This window comes from Pipistrellus hanaki (genome assembly GCF_964339955.1).
Source record: "Pipistrellus hanaki genome assembly, chromosome: 3".
Lineage (NCBI taxonomy): Eukaryota > Metazoa > Chordata > Mammalia > Chiroptera > Vespertilionidae > Pipistrellus > Pipistrellus hanaki.
In genome coordinates, this window is record NC_140505.1 from 74,741,716 (window position 1) to 74,757,511 (window position 15,796).

The 15,796-nt window shown below is 38.7% G+C and overlaps 1 pseudogene across 1 annotated transcript; it reads right to left on the bottom strand.

Annotated features, from left to right (window-relative positions):
* Nucleotides 1-13,174: 13,174 nt before the first annotated feature.
* LOC311619654 (RE1-silencing transcription factor-like) lies at nucleotides 13,175-15,091 on the bottom strand (annotated as a pseudogene). Its single transcript has 2 exons — nucleotides 14,137-15,091; nucleotides 13,175-14,086 (listed from the first exon to the last, which is right to left on the bottom strand). The product of its transcript is annotated as an RE1-silencing transcription factor-like (transcript).
* Between the last annotated feature and the right edge of the window lie 705 nt (nucleotides 15,092-15,796).

Sequence of the window (15,796 nt, forward strand, 5' to 3'; positions counted from 1 at the left end):
TAAGACAGTTATTCTGTAAAATGACTTTGTTTTTAGTTCAAATAATAGGAAAAGATAAACTTAACTGTCTGACCTTGCAAGCTAACCATCCAATGTAATAGACAAAAATCGACTAATCCCTGACTGTTTTGGCTCAGTGGATAGAGCATTGGCCTGAGGACTGAAGGGTCCCAGATCCAATTCCGGTCAAGGGCATGTACCTTGGTTTCATACACATCCCCAGTAGGGGGTGTGCAGGAGGCAGCTGATTGATGTTTCTCTCTCATCTATGTTTGTAACTCTCTATCCCTCTCCCTTCTTCTCTGTAAAAAAAAAAAAAAAAAAAAAAAAAAAAAAAAAAAAAAAAAAAAAAAAAAAAAATCAATAAAATACATTAAAAAATAAAATAAAATAGACTAATACTGAAAACAATTTATTTTATACAAAATACCTCCATCTTGTATAAAAAAAACAAACTCATTATCTATTCAAGGTTACAGCTGTCTGTAACAATAATTCACACAGAGCCCTCTGTAATATCTGCAAACAAAGAGGCTCGAGAAATAGAAATACAGGAGACTTCCTGTATGTGGTGCTCAGAGATTTGGACAAGACACCTCTCTCTGGGCCCCATGCAATAAGCGACTCCTAATTAATTGGCTTATTAAGGCGTCTTGTATCTCATTCACTGATTTACGATACAACACTGTCACTGGCTATGATTCAGAAGACCCTAGTGCTTCTCAATACCTCAAGTATGTCATGAGCTATGCTTGCTTACAGGAATTGAAAAGGATTCCCTATTACAAAATGAAGAGGGCCAAGTGCAAAGACCAAGATGACAATAAGGCATCGTGTGCAGAAAGAACCCTGGGCAGAAGGACCCAGTACAACAGTAACTATCTTACTGGAAATATGCAATTTAATCACTCCTCACTACAGCCTATAAATACGGAGCTCTCCTCTCCCGTTGTAGAGAAGGTGAGGTTAGAGAATGAGCTCACTCCCCTCCAGAACTTGCTTAAAGAATAAAGTTTCTTTCTGCTCCTCTTTGGTGAGCTCTGCTTCATTCTATTGGCATGAATTGCACTGGCAGAAGGAACTTGGTTTAGGTCTCCGATCTTCAAAGGTCAGTAACACCTTCAAGAAGGAAAATAAAGCCCGTTACCCAAAATAATCAGGTGAAGGCATATGTCTCTTCTGTTAACAAGGAAAAGAGACAGTTAAAATCTCCATGGGGGTGGGAGGAGGAAGGCAGAATAAAAAAGTCAAGATTCATATACATTAACACTAAAATATAGCATGATTTAAGGACCTTCAGTGTATAAGAAAATAGATTTATCATTATTTTGATAGTTTGAATGTCCTCTAAGGAAAAGTTTAGAAATTGTTACATAGGATTACATTTTTTTATTTTTATTTTTATGAAGGCCATCAATCTTTAGCAAGTCAGAAGTATTTGCATTCTAGAATGTACGCTCTTGAAGGTAAAACGGGGTATGTCTTATCCACTGCTCTCTCCCTAATGGCTAGGCTGGAGTTTGGGATATCACAGATACTCACTAATTATATGCAGACTGACTTACTACGCTGACAATATTGATTGCTTATAAAATAGCTATTCCATGTAAGACCTGTTCCCACCCAGAATGTTTTTAAAAGCTCATTCAAAGCACCAATATTTTTAAAGTCATTGATTTAGCCCACGCTGAAAGCTTTTGACTGTGTGTGTGTGTGTGTGTGTGTGTGTGTGAGAGAGAGAGAGAGAGAGAGAGAGAGAGAGAGAGAGAGAGAGAGAGAGAATCCCTTTGGTTAATTTCTGTTGAACATGTTTGTAACAGCAGTGGGAGGTCTCCTAACTAATATGGAGGGGTTTTTTTTTTGTTTTGTTTTGTTTTGTTTTGTTTTGTTTTGTCTTTTTTTAATCAGAAGTAGAATGCTGGAAGTAATGGACACTAACTTCTGGAATTTGCTGAGGAGAGGAGTCATTAAGGTATAGGACAGAGAGAGTCCTTGCTTTCCAGGCTGGGCATTTGGTGGTGCCTGGTAGGTGAGAGAGAAACATTGATCATACTGTGAACTATGTATTTTGGATGCAGACCATTTGCTGAATGGAGTTAGAGTGTTAAAAAAAAGTATTTCTCAAAGCTTTTAAGTAATATATTATAATAAAAAAGCCAAACACAGATTGAGGGCAGTCCATCCCAAAAGCAGAACATAAAGAAAATTTGTCTTTGCTGAAAGATTTTTTTCTCTTTGTAGATTGTAATATATGTTAATGGAGAATACCATAGGAAGAGCTGTATGACCACCAGCAGAGACAGATGGACCCCATCTGAAGTTTGGTTTGAATGCTACACACATACTAAGAGGGCCTAAATATTTTTATTACTTACATAATTGAGGTCTCTGAGAAGAGATCAGGGCAGGCCTCTCAAGCAGGTCAATATAGATTAGAGAGCAAGAAAAGGCAACTGATGTAGGTTGTTATTGTGCTTTGGGGGTGGGACTGGGGTAAGGGTTAGGGCATTATTTGAATCTCCCACTGGTGCTAAAAGAAGAAATACCAAGGCTTTATTTTTTAATTAAATTTATTAGGGTGACATTGGTCAACATGAACATACAGGTTTCAGGTGTGGGTTTCTATGTTACAAGATGTGTATATTGTCCCATGTACCCACCACCCAAAGTCAAATATAAAGTTCACCATATATTAGAACCTCCTTCTCTCCCCACTCCCTTCCCTCTGGCAATCACCACACTGCTATTCGTGTTCATGAGTTTCAGTTGTATATCCCACATGAGTGAAATCTTACGGTTCTTAGCTTTTTCTGACCTACTTATTTCACTTTGCATAACATTCTCAAGGTCCATTTATGTTGTTACTAATGATGCTATTTCATCCTTTGTTATGGCTGAGTAGTATTCCATTATGTATATATACCACATCTTTATCCAGTCCTCTATCACAGGACACTTTAGTTGTGTCCATGTCTTGACTGTCATAAATATATTTCTTTGTGAATGCATATTTATCCAGGAGAGGGATTGGTGGGTTGTATGATAACTCTATTAATATTTTGAGGAATTGCCAGACTGCTTTCCATAGTGGTTGTACCAGTGTACATTCCCATCAGCAGTGAATGAGGCTTCTCTTTTTCCCACAAACTCTCCAACATTTATTGTTGCTTGTCTTGTTGATAATGGCCACTCTAACAGGTGTGAGGTGGTATCTCATTGCAGTTTTGATTTGCATTTATTAATCGCCAGAGAGGTTAACCATCCTTTCATAAATCTATTGGATGTTTCTATGTCTTCTTGGGAGATGTGTATTTTCAGGTCCTCTGCCCACTTTTTAATTGGATTGTTTGCTTCTTTAGTGTTAAATTTTATGAGTTCTTTATATATTTTGGAAATTATACCCTTGTCAGAGCTGTTTGTAAATATAATCTCCCATCCGATTGATTGATTCTTTGTTTTGTTGTCAGTTTCTTTTGCCTTTCAGAGGAAGCTTTTTGGTTTTATACTAGAGGCCTGATGCATAAAGATTCGTGCAAGAATAGGCCTTCCTCCCCCTGGCTGCCGGCACTGCCTTCGCCAGCTTTCCACCTTCTCATGCTTCCTAGAGTCCCGGAGCATTGCCAGAGGCCCTGGCTGCTTGGCACCTGAATATGCAAATTAACCCGCCATCTTTATTGCATACTCACTCTTGACTGGCTGGTAGATGTTGTGAAGGTACAGTCAATTTGCATCTTTTTCTTTTATTAGTGTAGATAGTTCCATTCTTATATTTTTTTGCCTTTACCTCTCTTGCCTTTGGGGTCAAGTTCATAATATGTTCTCTATGAACAAGATCCATAAGTTTAGTACCTATTTTTCTCCCATGAATCTTATTGTTTCAGGTCTTATATTTAGATCTTTGATCCATTTTGAATTAATTTTTAAACATGGGGACAAATTGTTACCCAGTTTCATTCTCTTGCATATGATTTTCCATTTTCCTAGCACAGTTTTACTTCATTATGTTTCTGGCCCTTTTATAAAAAATTATCTGTCCATATACATTTGGTTTTATAGCTGGGTTCTCTATTCTTTTCCATTGATTTGTGTATTTTTTTTCTTTGCCAATACCATGCTGTTTTGATTATCATAGCTCTGTAGTATAATTTGAAGTTAGGTAGTATGATACCTTCAGCTTCGTTCTTTTTTCTCAGGATTGCTTTGGCTACTCTGTGTCTTTTGTAGTTTCATACACATCTGATGATTTTTGGTTCTATTTCTTTAAAAAATGACATTGAGATTTTGATGGGGCTTGCATTAATCTGTATATTGCTTTGTATAATATATCCATTTTAGCTATGTTGATTCTTCTAGTCCGTGAACACAGGACATTTTTTCATTTTGCTGTATCTTTTGCAATCTCTCTTTTTAAAAAAATTCTTAAAGTATTATATATATCCCAAATTTCCTCCATTTACCCCTTCTAGCTTACCCTTGCCCCACCCCAGGCCTTCACCACCCTATTGTTTCTGTTCATGGGTTATGTATCTATGTATACAAGTTTTTGGGTCAATTTCTTCCCTCTCACCCATCCACTCCCATCTTATAATGTTTTGTAATATTCACTATATAGATCTTTCATGTTCTTTGCTAATTTTATTCCTAGTTATTTTATTCTTCTGGTTGCAATTATAAAATAAATGTTTTCTTTTTGTGAAGTTTTGTTGTTAGTATATATACAGAAAAGCAATGTTGTTGTTTTTTTTGCACACTAATTTTGTATCCTGCAACTTGATTGTAATTGTTTATTATTTCTAATTGCTTTTGGTGGCATCTTTACAGTTTTTTTTTTTCTTGTGCCTAGTCTTTACAGTTTTCTATACAGCATCATGTTGTCAACAAAAAGTGAGTTTTACTTCTTTCTTCCCTGTTTGGATGCCCTTTATTTATTCCTCTTGCCTTATTGCTCTGGCTAGGACTTTACTGTGTCTATAAGTCCCTTGTAAGAAGCTCTCCTGAGATTTCTCTGCTCAATGAAGGGGAGAAACATAGCGCATTAATCAGGTTGAGGGTGAGTGGTCTTTTCCCTCCTAAGATTTTTTGTTTCACTCTAACTTGAGGAAGGAACATGAACAAAGGGCAAATAGGAGGTCATGTCTATTAGTTTATGAAATTGCCTAGAAACAGATGCACTGGAAGCCCACTCAGTTATTAAAGAAAGTATATAGCCAAATAATTTTTAAACATAGTGCCATAAACCTGTGACTGTTCAGCTTTTAAGGAAACATTAAGACCTGTGAGGAGGTGGGGTGTTAAATCTCTAATTTTTAGAATTCTCTAATCACCATCTGAACTGTTGCTTTATATTATGACTAGCAAACATGATTCTCCAAAAAGGAAATAATCAGTAGCAAGCAGGGGAAGGACAATAAGCAGAAGTCCTTTCAGACATCAGTTAGCGAGACTGCAGGATACAAACCAATGATTATTATATGTGTTTTACTATATCCCCCTTTATCCAATGGAATATTAAAAAACTGAAGTTATCCTATTCCTTCTTCACCACTAAAAATTGTATATATTTACAGTGAACAACTTGTCTTTTGAACACAGGTGCCTGGAACACAAAATAGCATATCCTATATTATAAAAGGTTAATATGCAAATTGACCCTATGGTGAAATGACTGGTCCCTATGACGTGCATTGACCACCAGGGGGCAGATGCTCAATGCAGGACCTTCTCCTGGTGGTCTGAGCACTCCCACAGGGGGAGTACCGCTCAGCCAGAAGCCGGGCTCATAGCTGGCAAGCACAGTGGTGGTGGTGGAAGCCTCTCCTGCCTCTGCAGTAATGCTAAGGATGTCTGACTGATGGCTTAGGCCCATTCACCTGGGGAGCGGGCCTAAGTCATCATGTGGACATCCCCCAAGGGCTCTTGGACTACGAGAGGGAGCAGGCCTCTAGTTTAGTTATGTTAGAGATTATCGCACAACTCCAAAGATACTAAATTTAGAGCTTAATACAGCAACTGATGAGACTTTTGGTTTTCTCCTTTGATAAGTGACTAAGTATGTTTCACGTAGTATTGGGCATGTTTCAAAGTCCTGTTTCAAACAAAGTTTTTGTATGGTTGTTGGGTAACAAAGATAAACAGTGTTTCCTTCCTCCTTAACAAGTGTTTCTTTCCTTATTTCTTCCAATAGTATCCACATTATGTTTAGGTATTAATATACATATTATTGGCTTCACCCCAATCCAGGAGAGGAATAGTAATATATTTCAGGCAATCATGAGAACTTTATTTTTTCCCAAATAATTAGTTTATGCATTGGCATATGTTACAAAATTATGCAACCGTAATCCTGGCCAATGAAATGTGAGATGAATCTTCTTAGGAGGGTTTCTAGCAAAAACTTTACCCACCATTTAAAAGGAACATTGGCAATGACTGGCTCCTTTTTTATTGTATGTTGTTTTGTAAGGATATAATACCTGAAACTCCTGTACTTATATTGTAACTTTGAGGGGAAAGTCACAAAAATTATAGAAAAGTATGCCCAAAGCCTAAAAATTCTTTAAATTCAAAATTAACTAATTTTGAATTTACTTATTAGGGGGAAATAAGCCCTTCAACAGTTTAAAAAACTTTTAGATAGATATTCTGTTACTTGCAGCCAAATGCAACCTAATGGAAATAATTGGTATTATCATAATATTATAAATACTGTTTTTTCCTTTCAATATTTAGACTCAACATATAAAAAGAGCATGGAATAATTCATAGTTGTAAATTTCGAGGTAACTATTCATAAAACTTGATAGTGTTTTTCCAGAGTTGGTGGCTCAAGAAAGAGAAAGCTTCAGTCTAGTAAACCTGGCTTTAAGCCTAAGTTCTTGTGTGTTTCTGCTTGCTCTCCCTCTGCCATTTGCCATCACCATAAGAACATGCATGAGCTAGCCTGCTGGAGGACTAGAGACACATGGGGCATATATCCCACCTGAGACCAGATTAGATCAACCAATGCAATCTGACCTTCTTCCCTCATGTAAATGAGCAGACACAAGAGCAGCAAGACCATCTAACCAATGACCCCAGAAGCGTAAGCAATAAACACTAATGTTGCATGCCATAAGGATATCTCAATAGCTTATTATGCAGCTTTCTTATGGCAATAGAAAAAACAACACACACACAAGTTGTTCCATATGTTCTGATTCTCCTTTCAGACACATGGTAGGATTGTTTTCCCCTGATCTATTGGAGTTAAGCATGACCATGTGACTTTCTTTAACAAGTGAAATGTAAGTATAAGTAATATATGTTTCTTCTGGGTGATGGTATTTAATTACCTATGTAAGACTAGGGAGCTCCTCTTACTTCTATGTGGTGATGGTGCTAGTATGTGTTAAAATGTAACTGATATTAGCCTGGGTATTTAGGTGACTATAAGATCAAGATCTACCCTCTGGACATGTGTAGACATGTGGCGTGAGCTAGAAGTAAATTTGTGTTGTGTTAAGGCATTGAACTTTGAGGGCTGTTTATTCTCATAGTGTATTATGGCACACTAGTATACTGACTGGTGCAGGGAATTCATCGAAATGGTGACATTTGAACTTGGATTTGAAGGTAAAGGAGTTATTTGTGTGATATCCAGAAGAAATATATTCTAGGCAGAGAGAACAGCCAGTGCAAAGTCAGGAGTGTGCCTAAGGTGTTCAAAAAGACCTATGTGAAGGGTGGGGTGAGGGAAATAATAATATAAGATGATCTTAGGGATGAGAAAGTGGGATTGCAGGTCACATAAAACCCTGCAGCTCATTCTAAAGACGTTGGCCTTTAATCTGAGTGAAATAGGGAGAACTTGCAGAAGTTCGAGAAAATAATGACATTTGTCTGACTTAGGTTTTCACAGTGCAAAGAATGAACTGCCAGGATATAAACAGGGGAGGGGCATTTAAAAACTGTAATCCAACAAAGAGATGATAGTGCTGGCTGGGACCAGGCAGTAGTTGTGCAAGAGATAAGAAGTGGTTGGGGTTCTGTACGTATTTTGAAGGTAGAGTCTATAGTATATTACTGGTGGAATGGGTGAATGAGAGAGAAAAGGAGAAATAAAGGATGATCAAAAGATTCTTGGTCTCATGCAAAGGAAATATGGAAGAGGACAAAGGTCTTAAAAGCCAGGAAGTTTGTATCTTATGATAAAAAGAAAATCATAAGATTTTTGGCTTAAGCATAACAAGATTTGGAGGTTGTGAAGTGAGGAAAAGAATGTAGTAGATAGATCAAGATGATAACATACAAAGAGGGTGGTGACAGATCAAATGGGAGCATTGAAGTAAGAAGGGATCCCAAGTAAATCTAAGGACCATTAGACTCTGGGAATGACTCACACTGTTACAAGGGAGAAGAAAGTCCAGAAGAGGACAGTGAGGAATATGTAAAGGGGTACATAGTGCTTGTAATCAAAGTTAAATTTGCAGTGATGAAGAGCATTGTCACAGCCCTTCAGCAGGTTCAGGGAGAGTTTTGGCTCACCATTTCTTTAAGAAGATGATGCAAAAATCTCTTGGAAGTGAGTGGAAAAAAATGACAACATAAACCACCGCAGGGCTTCCCTCCTCTTTCGGGCTCATGCTGCTTTAGTTTAGATAATGTTTTGATGTCAAGCAGAGGAACAGAAGGATAAACAGGTTCAGTGTCTTAACTAGAGTAGGCTTGAAATAAATTGAATGTGCTTAGCAACAAAGGAATAAATGCATCCAATCCACTGATAAAAATATGTGCTTTGACCTTATCAGAGAAGGATAATAATAATCTTTTATCTTTGTAAAGGATTGTATGGTAGAAATAAAACTGAAGATTGCAAGACACGGAGGTGTAATTTTATAGTCCAAACCACATTTTATTCTAGGTTTGCATTCTAAACTAAGCCTTTCCTGAAAAGAATAATATCAATGACAACAAAACCACATTAAAAAGAATATAAAAATAAAGCTAATTTTTCTCTTGCGAGACAGAAGTTCCTAATCCATTCTTGGTCCTGCTGGTTAAAGAGAGAACACTTTGAATTACCATGTAACTTGTCTTATCTTTAAGTGTGAGAATTGATAAGTGCATTCATATATAAAACTCTGACTTATTAGATGGCCTCAAGGCCATTATGGTCTGTCCTTTATCACATCTCCAATGTCATCTCACTCCACTTCCTTCTCACTCAAAGGATGGCAACCACACATCCCTCCTATTTCCAACACACCAAGCTCTTAACCACATTAGAACCTTCACAGCTGCTGTTTCTCTATCTGCACTGCTCTTTCCAAGCATTTCACATGGCCAATTCCTTCTGTAAAAGTCAGGTTCCAGGCTAGAAACAGAGTTCACACTGAATAGTGCACATGAAGAAACTTTAGAGGTGAAGCACCCAGAGACAAGCAACACCAATAAGCTATTACCCACCAAGGGCTGAAGGAGCAAGAGGAGGCAGTGGGATTATCTGAGCCTAAGGTAAACTAGTCCCAGGAGGAAGGAGTTTTCTGATGGGGGTTATAGTTGTGAAGGATGTAGCTACTGCCACAGATGTGACACTGGATCATGGAGAGAGGGTGAAGGGAAACCTTGACACCTGTATCCTTCTGCTCCTCAATCTAAGCCACTGTCTTACCTTGGCAGACCTCCACAGGAAGCCTGAGAACAGTGAGCAAAAGTCATGCAATTCTCAGGGACCCAGCATTCCTGGGAACCAGCAAGGTTCAGAAAGTCAGAGAATGATTGAGTGTGTGTATGTGTGTGTGTGTGTGTGTGTGTGTGTGTGTGTGTGTGTACGTACCTGTGTGCGATCTGGGAAATGACAATTACTCAGTACACTGTTCTTTCATTACCTGTCTAATTATCATCTCATCATAAAGGCCTTCCTTGACCATCCTATGGTCCTTTCTAAACTTTAAACTAAAAAAAAAAAAAAAAAAAAAAGCAGATAATACAATAGTTACAGATGAGAATGAAAGAAAATTTAAAGTTTATAACTAACAATTTGCACATCTTAATTCTTTTCCCTTTTTCACCCATCACCCCAACCACCCTTCATTTGGCAACCATAAAAATGTTTTCTGTATCTCTGAGTTGTTGTTGTTGTGCGTGTGTGTGTGTGTGTGTGTGTGTGTGTGTGTTTATTTTGTCTTTTTTAGATTCCATATATAAGTGAAACCATGTTATTCATCCTACTCTTTCTGACTTATTTCACTCAGCATAATACCCTTGAGGTCCATCCATGTTGTTGCATGTCCCTTTAACATTTCATGTAATACTGGTTTGGTGGTGATTAATTCCTTTAGCTTTATCTTGTCTCTTTATCCATCCTGCAATTCTAAATAGTAGCTTTTCTGGGCAGAATAACTTTGATTGTAGGCCCTTATTTGTCATCACTTTTAATATTTCTTGCCAATTCCTTCTGGCCTGCAAATATTCTGCTGAGAAATCATCTGACAATCTTATGGGAGCTCCCTTGTAGGTAACTAACTGCTTTTCTTTTGCTGCTTTTAAGATTTTCATTTTGTCTTTAACTTTTGGCATTTTAACTCTGATGTGTTTTGGTTTGTGCCTTTTTGGGTTCATCTTGTTTGAGACTCTATACTTCCTGGACTTGTATGTCTAATTCTCTGCCAGCATAGAGTAGCTTTTTTGTCATTAGTTCTTCAAATTTATTTTTAATTCCTTTCTCTCTTCTCCTTCTTGTACCCCTATGATGCTAATGTTGGTATGCTTGGTGTTGTTCCAAAGACTCCTAAAAGCATCCTCATTTTTTATTCTTTTTTCATTTTGCTGTTCTGATTGTGTGTTTTGTTTTTTTTCTGCTAGCACATTTTTGAAATTGCTGATTCAATCCTCTGCTTCATCTAACCTGTTGTTGATTCCCTCTAATGCATTCTTCATTTTAATCAATATGTTCTTCATTTTTGATGGCTTCTTTTATGTTTTTTCATCTTAATTTTTATGTTCCCTATCTGTTTGTTGAAGTTCTCACTGCGATAATCTGTTCTTCTCTTAAGGTAATTGAGTATCCTTATAACCAGTGCTTTGAACTCTGCATCTAGTAGATGGCTTGTCTCCATTTTTAGTTCCTTTCCTAGTTTTGTTCCTTTCCTTCATTTGGAACATGTATCTTTGTCTCTTTCTTTTGGCTAGCTTCCTGTGTTTGTTTCTATGTATTGGGTAGAGCTGCTACATCTACTGGTCTTGGTAGAGTGGCTTTATGTAGTAGGTGTCCTGTAGGCCAAGCAGAGCAGTATCTCTGGTCACCTGAGCTGGGTGTATCAGCTATGTCCTTTGTATGGGTTGTATGTGCCTTCCTGTTGTAGTTGAGCCTTGATTACTATTACATCAATGGGAGGGACTGATCCTTAGACTGACTGGCTTTGAGGACTGGCTATATGATAGTGGAGGAGCTGTTGCTCAAGGGCTAATCCTATAGGATAGGATTCACTTTGGCAAAGCTCTGGTGTCTGCTGAATCTGCCCTTTGGGTGTGTCATTAGTGGAGGTGGTTGGGTGGTGTCCTGTTGTGATCAGAAGTTGGGCCTCAGGTATCTTGTTTCTGGGATCTTGGGAGGTGCTCTGATGCAGGTCAAGGTCAGCCTCTGTTTGTGCCACTTAGTATGAGCTACAAAGTGAGCTACAAAGGAGGTGCCTGTGAGAGGCTAAGCTGTGAACTATGGCTGTCCACCACTTGTGCCAGGCTGGGGCTGCTTAGAAAGATACTGGGCATGCTAAGCCTGGATGTTTCTTGTTGAGATTTGTGAACCTTTGAGAGATTTTGGAACAATCCCTACCCATGCTAAGACAGGATGTTTGTATGGAAAAACTACTGGAAGTGGCTTGGGTGAGCCCACAAGTAGGGTGGGACCAGGTGTTAGGGAATCACCAGGGTGAAGCGAATGGTGTTAGCCAGGTTGATAAAGATTTGATGGCCCCTTGTGCCAGCTGGAAGCAGGAAGGGCTCAACAAAAGTACAATGACTTCTTCCAATACTTCTTTCTGGGAGAAAGTTACCCCTCCATCTCTTATTGCAAAGCAAGACAATTCAGCCTCGAACGCTTTTCAAGCTTCTGCCTAACATATGAACTCAGAACAAGTGAGACTATGTGTGGGCCCTTTAAGAGGAAGGTCTGAGATTCCTGCAGCTCTCCTTCTCACACAAACAGAATTCCTTCAGTCACAACCCCCTCTGGTTTCACAGTCAGAAGTTATTAGGACTTCTCCTGGCCCTGAAGGTCTGAGCTGGGGAGCTAATGTGGGGCTGAGACCCTTTGCTCCTCAAGGGGGACCTCTGCAGCCAGACATCCCTCCTGAGTTTTGTTTTTCCCACTTGGGAGTGAGACAAGGCTGTTCTGCATCTCTGCCCCTCCTGCCAATCTTGACCTGGCTTCTTTTGTATATCCTTAGTTATAGGACTTCTGTTCAGCTAGACTTCAGGTGGTTCTGGGTGATGGTTTTTCTGTAGCTCTCATTTTGGTGTGCTCATGGGAGGAGGTGAGTACAGTGTTTGCTATTCCACCATTTTGATCAGAAGTCAGGAAAGTTCTCTTTAAAAAGATAAAGGTGTATGTGTATGTGTGTGTATGCACATGTGTATTTTCTTTCTTTCTTTCTTTCTTTTTTTAGAGCCTAGTGGTTCGTTTATTACAAAGTTCAAGCTGAGAACTGTGAATGTACTACATCCATTTAAAATAAATAAATAATTTATATGAACTACAGATCTGGCATAGATATAAGATGTGAAAATCAAAATCAATGACTTGAACCTGTATGTTTCATTTGCAAATAAACTTGCGCACACTAATATTCTGCAAAAAAGGCAACTGCAGCAAAAGAGAAACTGCCTTTTTGCAAATCAGACTAAAAGCATCCCTCCATAGAGGATGAAATAAACATGCATATATGTATAAAATGTTACTGTTCAACACTAATGTTATTTTCAGGAAAAAATTTAACTGCATAGGTTAAAAAACAAACAAACATACAATGTGCAATATCTTATGCCATCAAAGCACCAAAATAAAAAAAGAAACACCCAAAATCATTGTTTTTATGACAATTAACGTACACAAATAAGAAATACTGATAAAAACTCAGGAGTAAATACCTGGACCGAAACAATGTCCATTGCTTGGGGAATTTTTATTTTTTTTAATTTAAATGTCTCTTCTTATCTCTGAGGAGGCTGGCATAGGTGGCAGCAGCTCTGTCTGAGCAGGCCCCCTCTGAGCAGTCTCCTTCTGAGCAGGCTTGCTGCTTTTTCTACGTGATTTATTTTTCAGAGTTTTATTTGTACTTTTTTCCCCCACATAGTATTTCGCTTTTTATTCTCCTCCATTTTGTTCTCAGACATTGGTACGTCCTGACTATTTTGGGGTTTGCTTTCTGGTTTTTTTTTTTGTTGTTTTCTTCTTTTTTTGTCACAGGTTCCTCATCATTAATAGAATCTTGCAAGTAATGCGCTTCAGCTTCCATCTTCTTTTCTTGGTTTTATAGCTTTGTTTTTGTTGTTGTTGTTTTGTTTTGTTTTCTGAATTGGCTCCTGAATGCACATCCATCTCTCTAGTTTCCATTGCTGATTTCTGAGTTCTGGTAGTCATCTGGATTGAAGCATTATTATGAGGCTTTTTCTCTTTTGAAGCATTATTCTTTTTTTGCACTTTTAGAGACTTCTCATTTTTCTTTCCAGCTACATCCCCTTTATTTTTTTCTGCACCGTTTCTGTTTTTGTTGTTGTTGTTTTTGTTTCCTATTGGCATTATTATTATCAGGCAAGTCAGCTTCTTGCTTTTTGTTTCATTAGGACAAGAGGGATTCTTAGATTTGAAATGATACTGCAGATTACACTTCTTGGAAGCTGCATAATTGCATATAGGACAATTGAATTGCTGTGGATTAACATGAAGCTCCAGATGTTTTTCGAAGTTATGTTTATCTGCTGTTTTATAGTCACAGTGCGGGCAGTTAAGAGATGTAGGCCCGTTGTGAACCCGTCCTGCATGGCGAGTTACTTCATGTTGATTGGAGGCCACATAACTGCCCTGACGGCATTTCAATGCCTTCTCACCCACCTAATTCACGCTCTAGCAAATAATTCCAGGAGGTATCCATACCCCACTGAATGAGTATGCTTATGTCTAGTTAGATGAGTCTTCTGAGAACTTGAGTAAGGGCAAAGTACACATTTATATGGGCATTCTATTTACTGTATAAGTTTGAACATACTGAACATAATGTGTGTGTTTTTCTGTCTGAAAAATAGTGGCATTTTCCACATGTGTACACTTTCCTTGGAAAATGGTTTCTTACACGTTTTCTCCAGTGATATTCGCTACTGTGGTATACGTGCAAATGATACACTTGTAGACTCGCTCATTATCATCAGCTCTAATGTGGCGTTTCAAGTGAGCTGTATAGTGATCCTGTCAATTGGTATTGTGGCCACAGTGGCCACAGCCATCAGAGTGAATGGGGCCTTTGAGAAATCTCCCTTTTTAGCTGTGGAAGAGCCAGATTCCCTGGCCTTTGCTTGCTTCTCTGCACTTTCTTCCACCAAAACTTTGTTGGTACTATGAACTCTGATGTGATGCACAAATGTTCTTCAGATTCTGCTTCATATTGGCATGGCTTACAGTGGAAGGGTTTGGTCTTCAAGGTGTAGTTGTTTGTGGAGGAAGCTCTTTATTTGAGCTGTAAATTTCTGGGGCAGCTGATACCTCAAATACAGGCTATAGTTCTGCAACACTGAGTTCCAAACTTTCCAGTTACATGTTTTCCAGTCCATTGGGTTTGCCTTTTATTTCAGGAGACTCCTCAAGTACTTCTCCATCACTATCTGAAGAGTTGTTATCCCCAACAGGCATCAACTCTGCCCTCTGCCTTTCTTCACCAAGTAGGTAATCAAAGCAGCCACCATTTCTTCCCCAGTTAAGACCACATGTGCCAACATGACGAGCTGAGGAGCAGCCAGTGTAGCTTCGGAGAGGTCATGAAAGTCATATATGTTGCCACTTCCATTGCACAGACCTCCCTCCTCCTCCAGAAGTCTGCCCCAGAACCTGGGTGGCCATAACTGTATTCGCCTTCTTTGGCCAGGAGGGGCTGGGGACCTGGCATTGCTGCTCCATCTCCCACTACTTTTCTTTGTTGTGGGAGTTTCAGGGGAAGGTGGGAAAGTTGGATGCTGTGGCCTTCAATGCCTGCAAAGGGCCAGGGATGGGGCTGCAGAGTGCTCAGGCCGCAGGCTCTCACCCTGCTATTCTGGCAGCCATCACTGAGGTCTGGGACTCTGAGTATATGTGTACTTTCAAAATATTTACTTGTCTCACTAAAAACAAGACAGAATAGTTAGAAAAATCAAAACCAGAAAAAAAATATAACAGCTGAGTTGGAGAGCAATGATAAAATTAAAAATAAAATTATTGATTGTTTACTCAGTACCAGGCATTTTGTACATTATTCCACTTAATCCCTGAGACAGTCTTACAAGACAGAGCATATTAACATTATTTTTTATGTGAGCAGGACAATTTTCAGAGATAGTAAGTGGCTTATTAATATTGCTCAGATCCTGAGGTGTGTTAAACCCATTTCACATGGCTTAGAAGCTTGAGTTCCTTCATTAGCCTTTGGGAATTCTGTGGAACACAGTCAGGATATGATGCTCTTTTTCCCTTCTCAGAAGATTCAGCATCATGTGTTTCTGGTTTTTATCTTAAAACTAGAGGTCTGGCACATGAAATTCATGCATGGGTATAGTCCCTAAGCCTGGCCTGTGA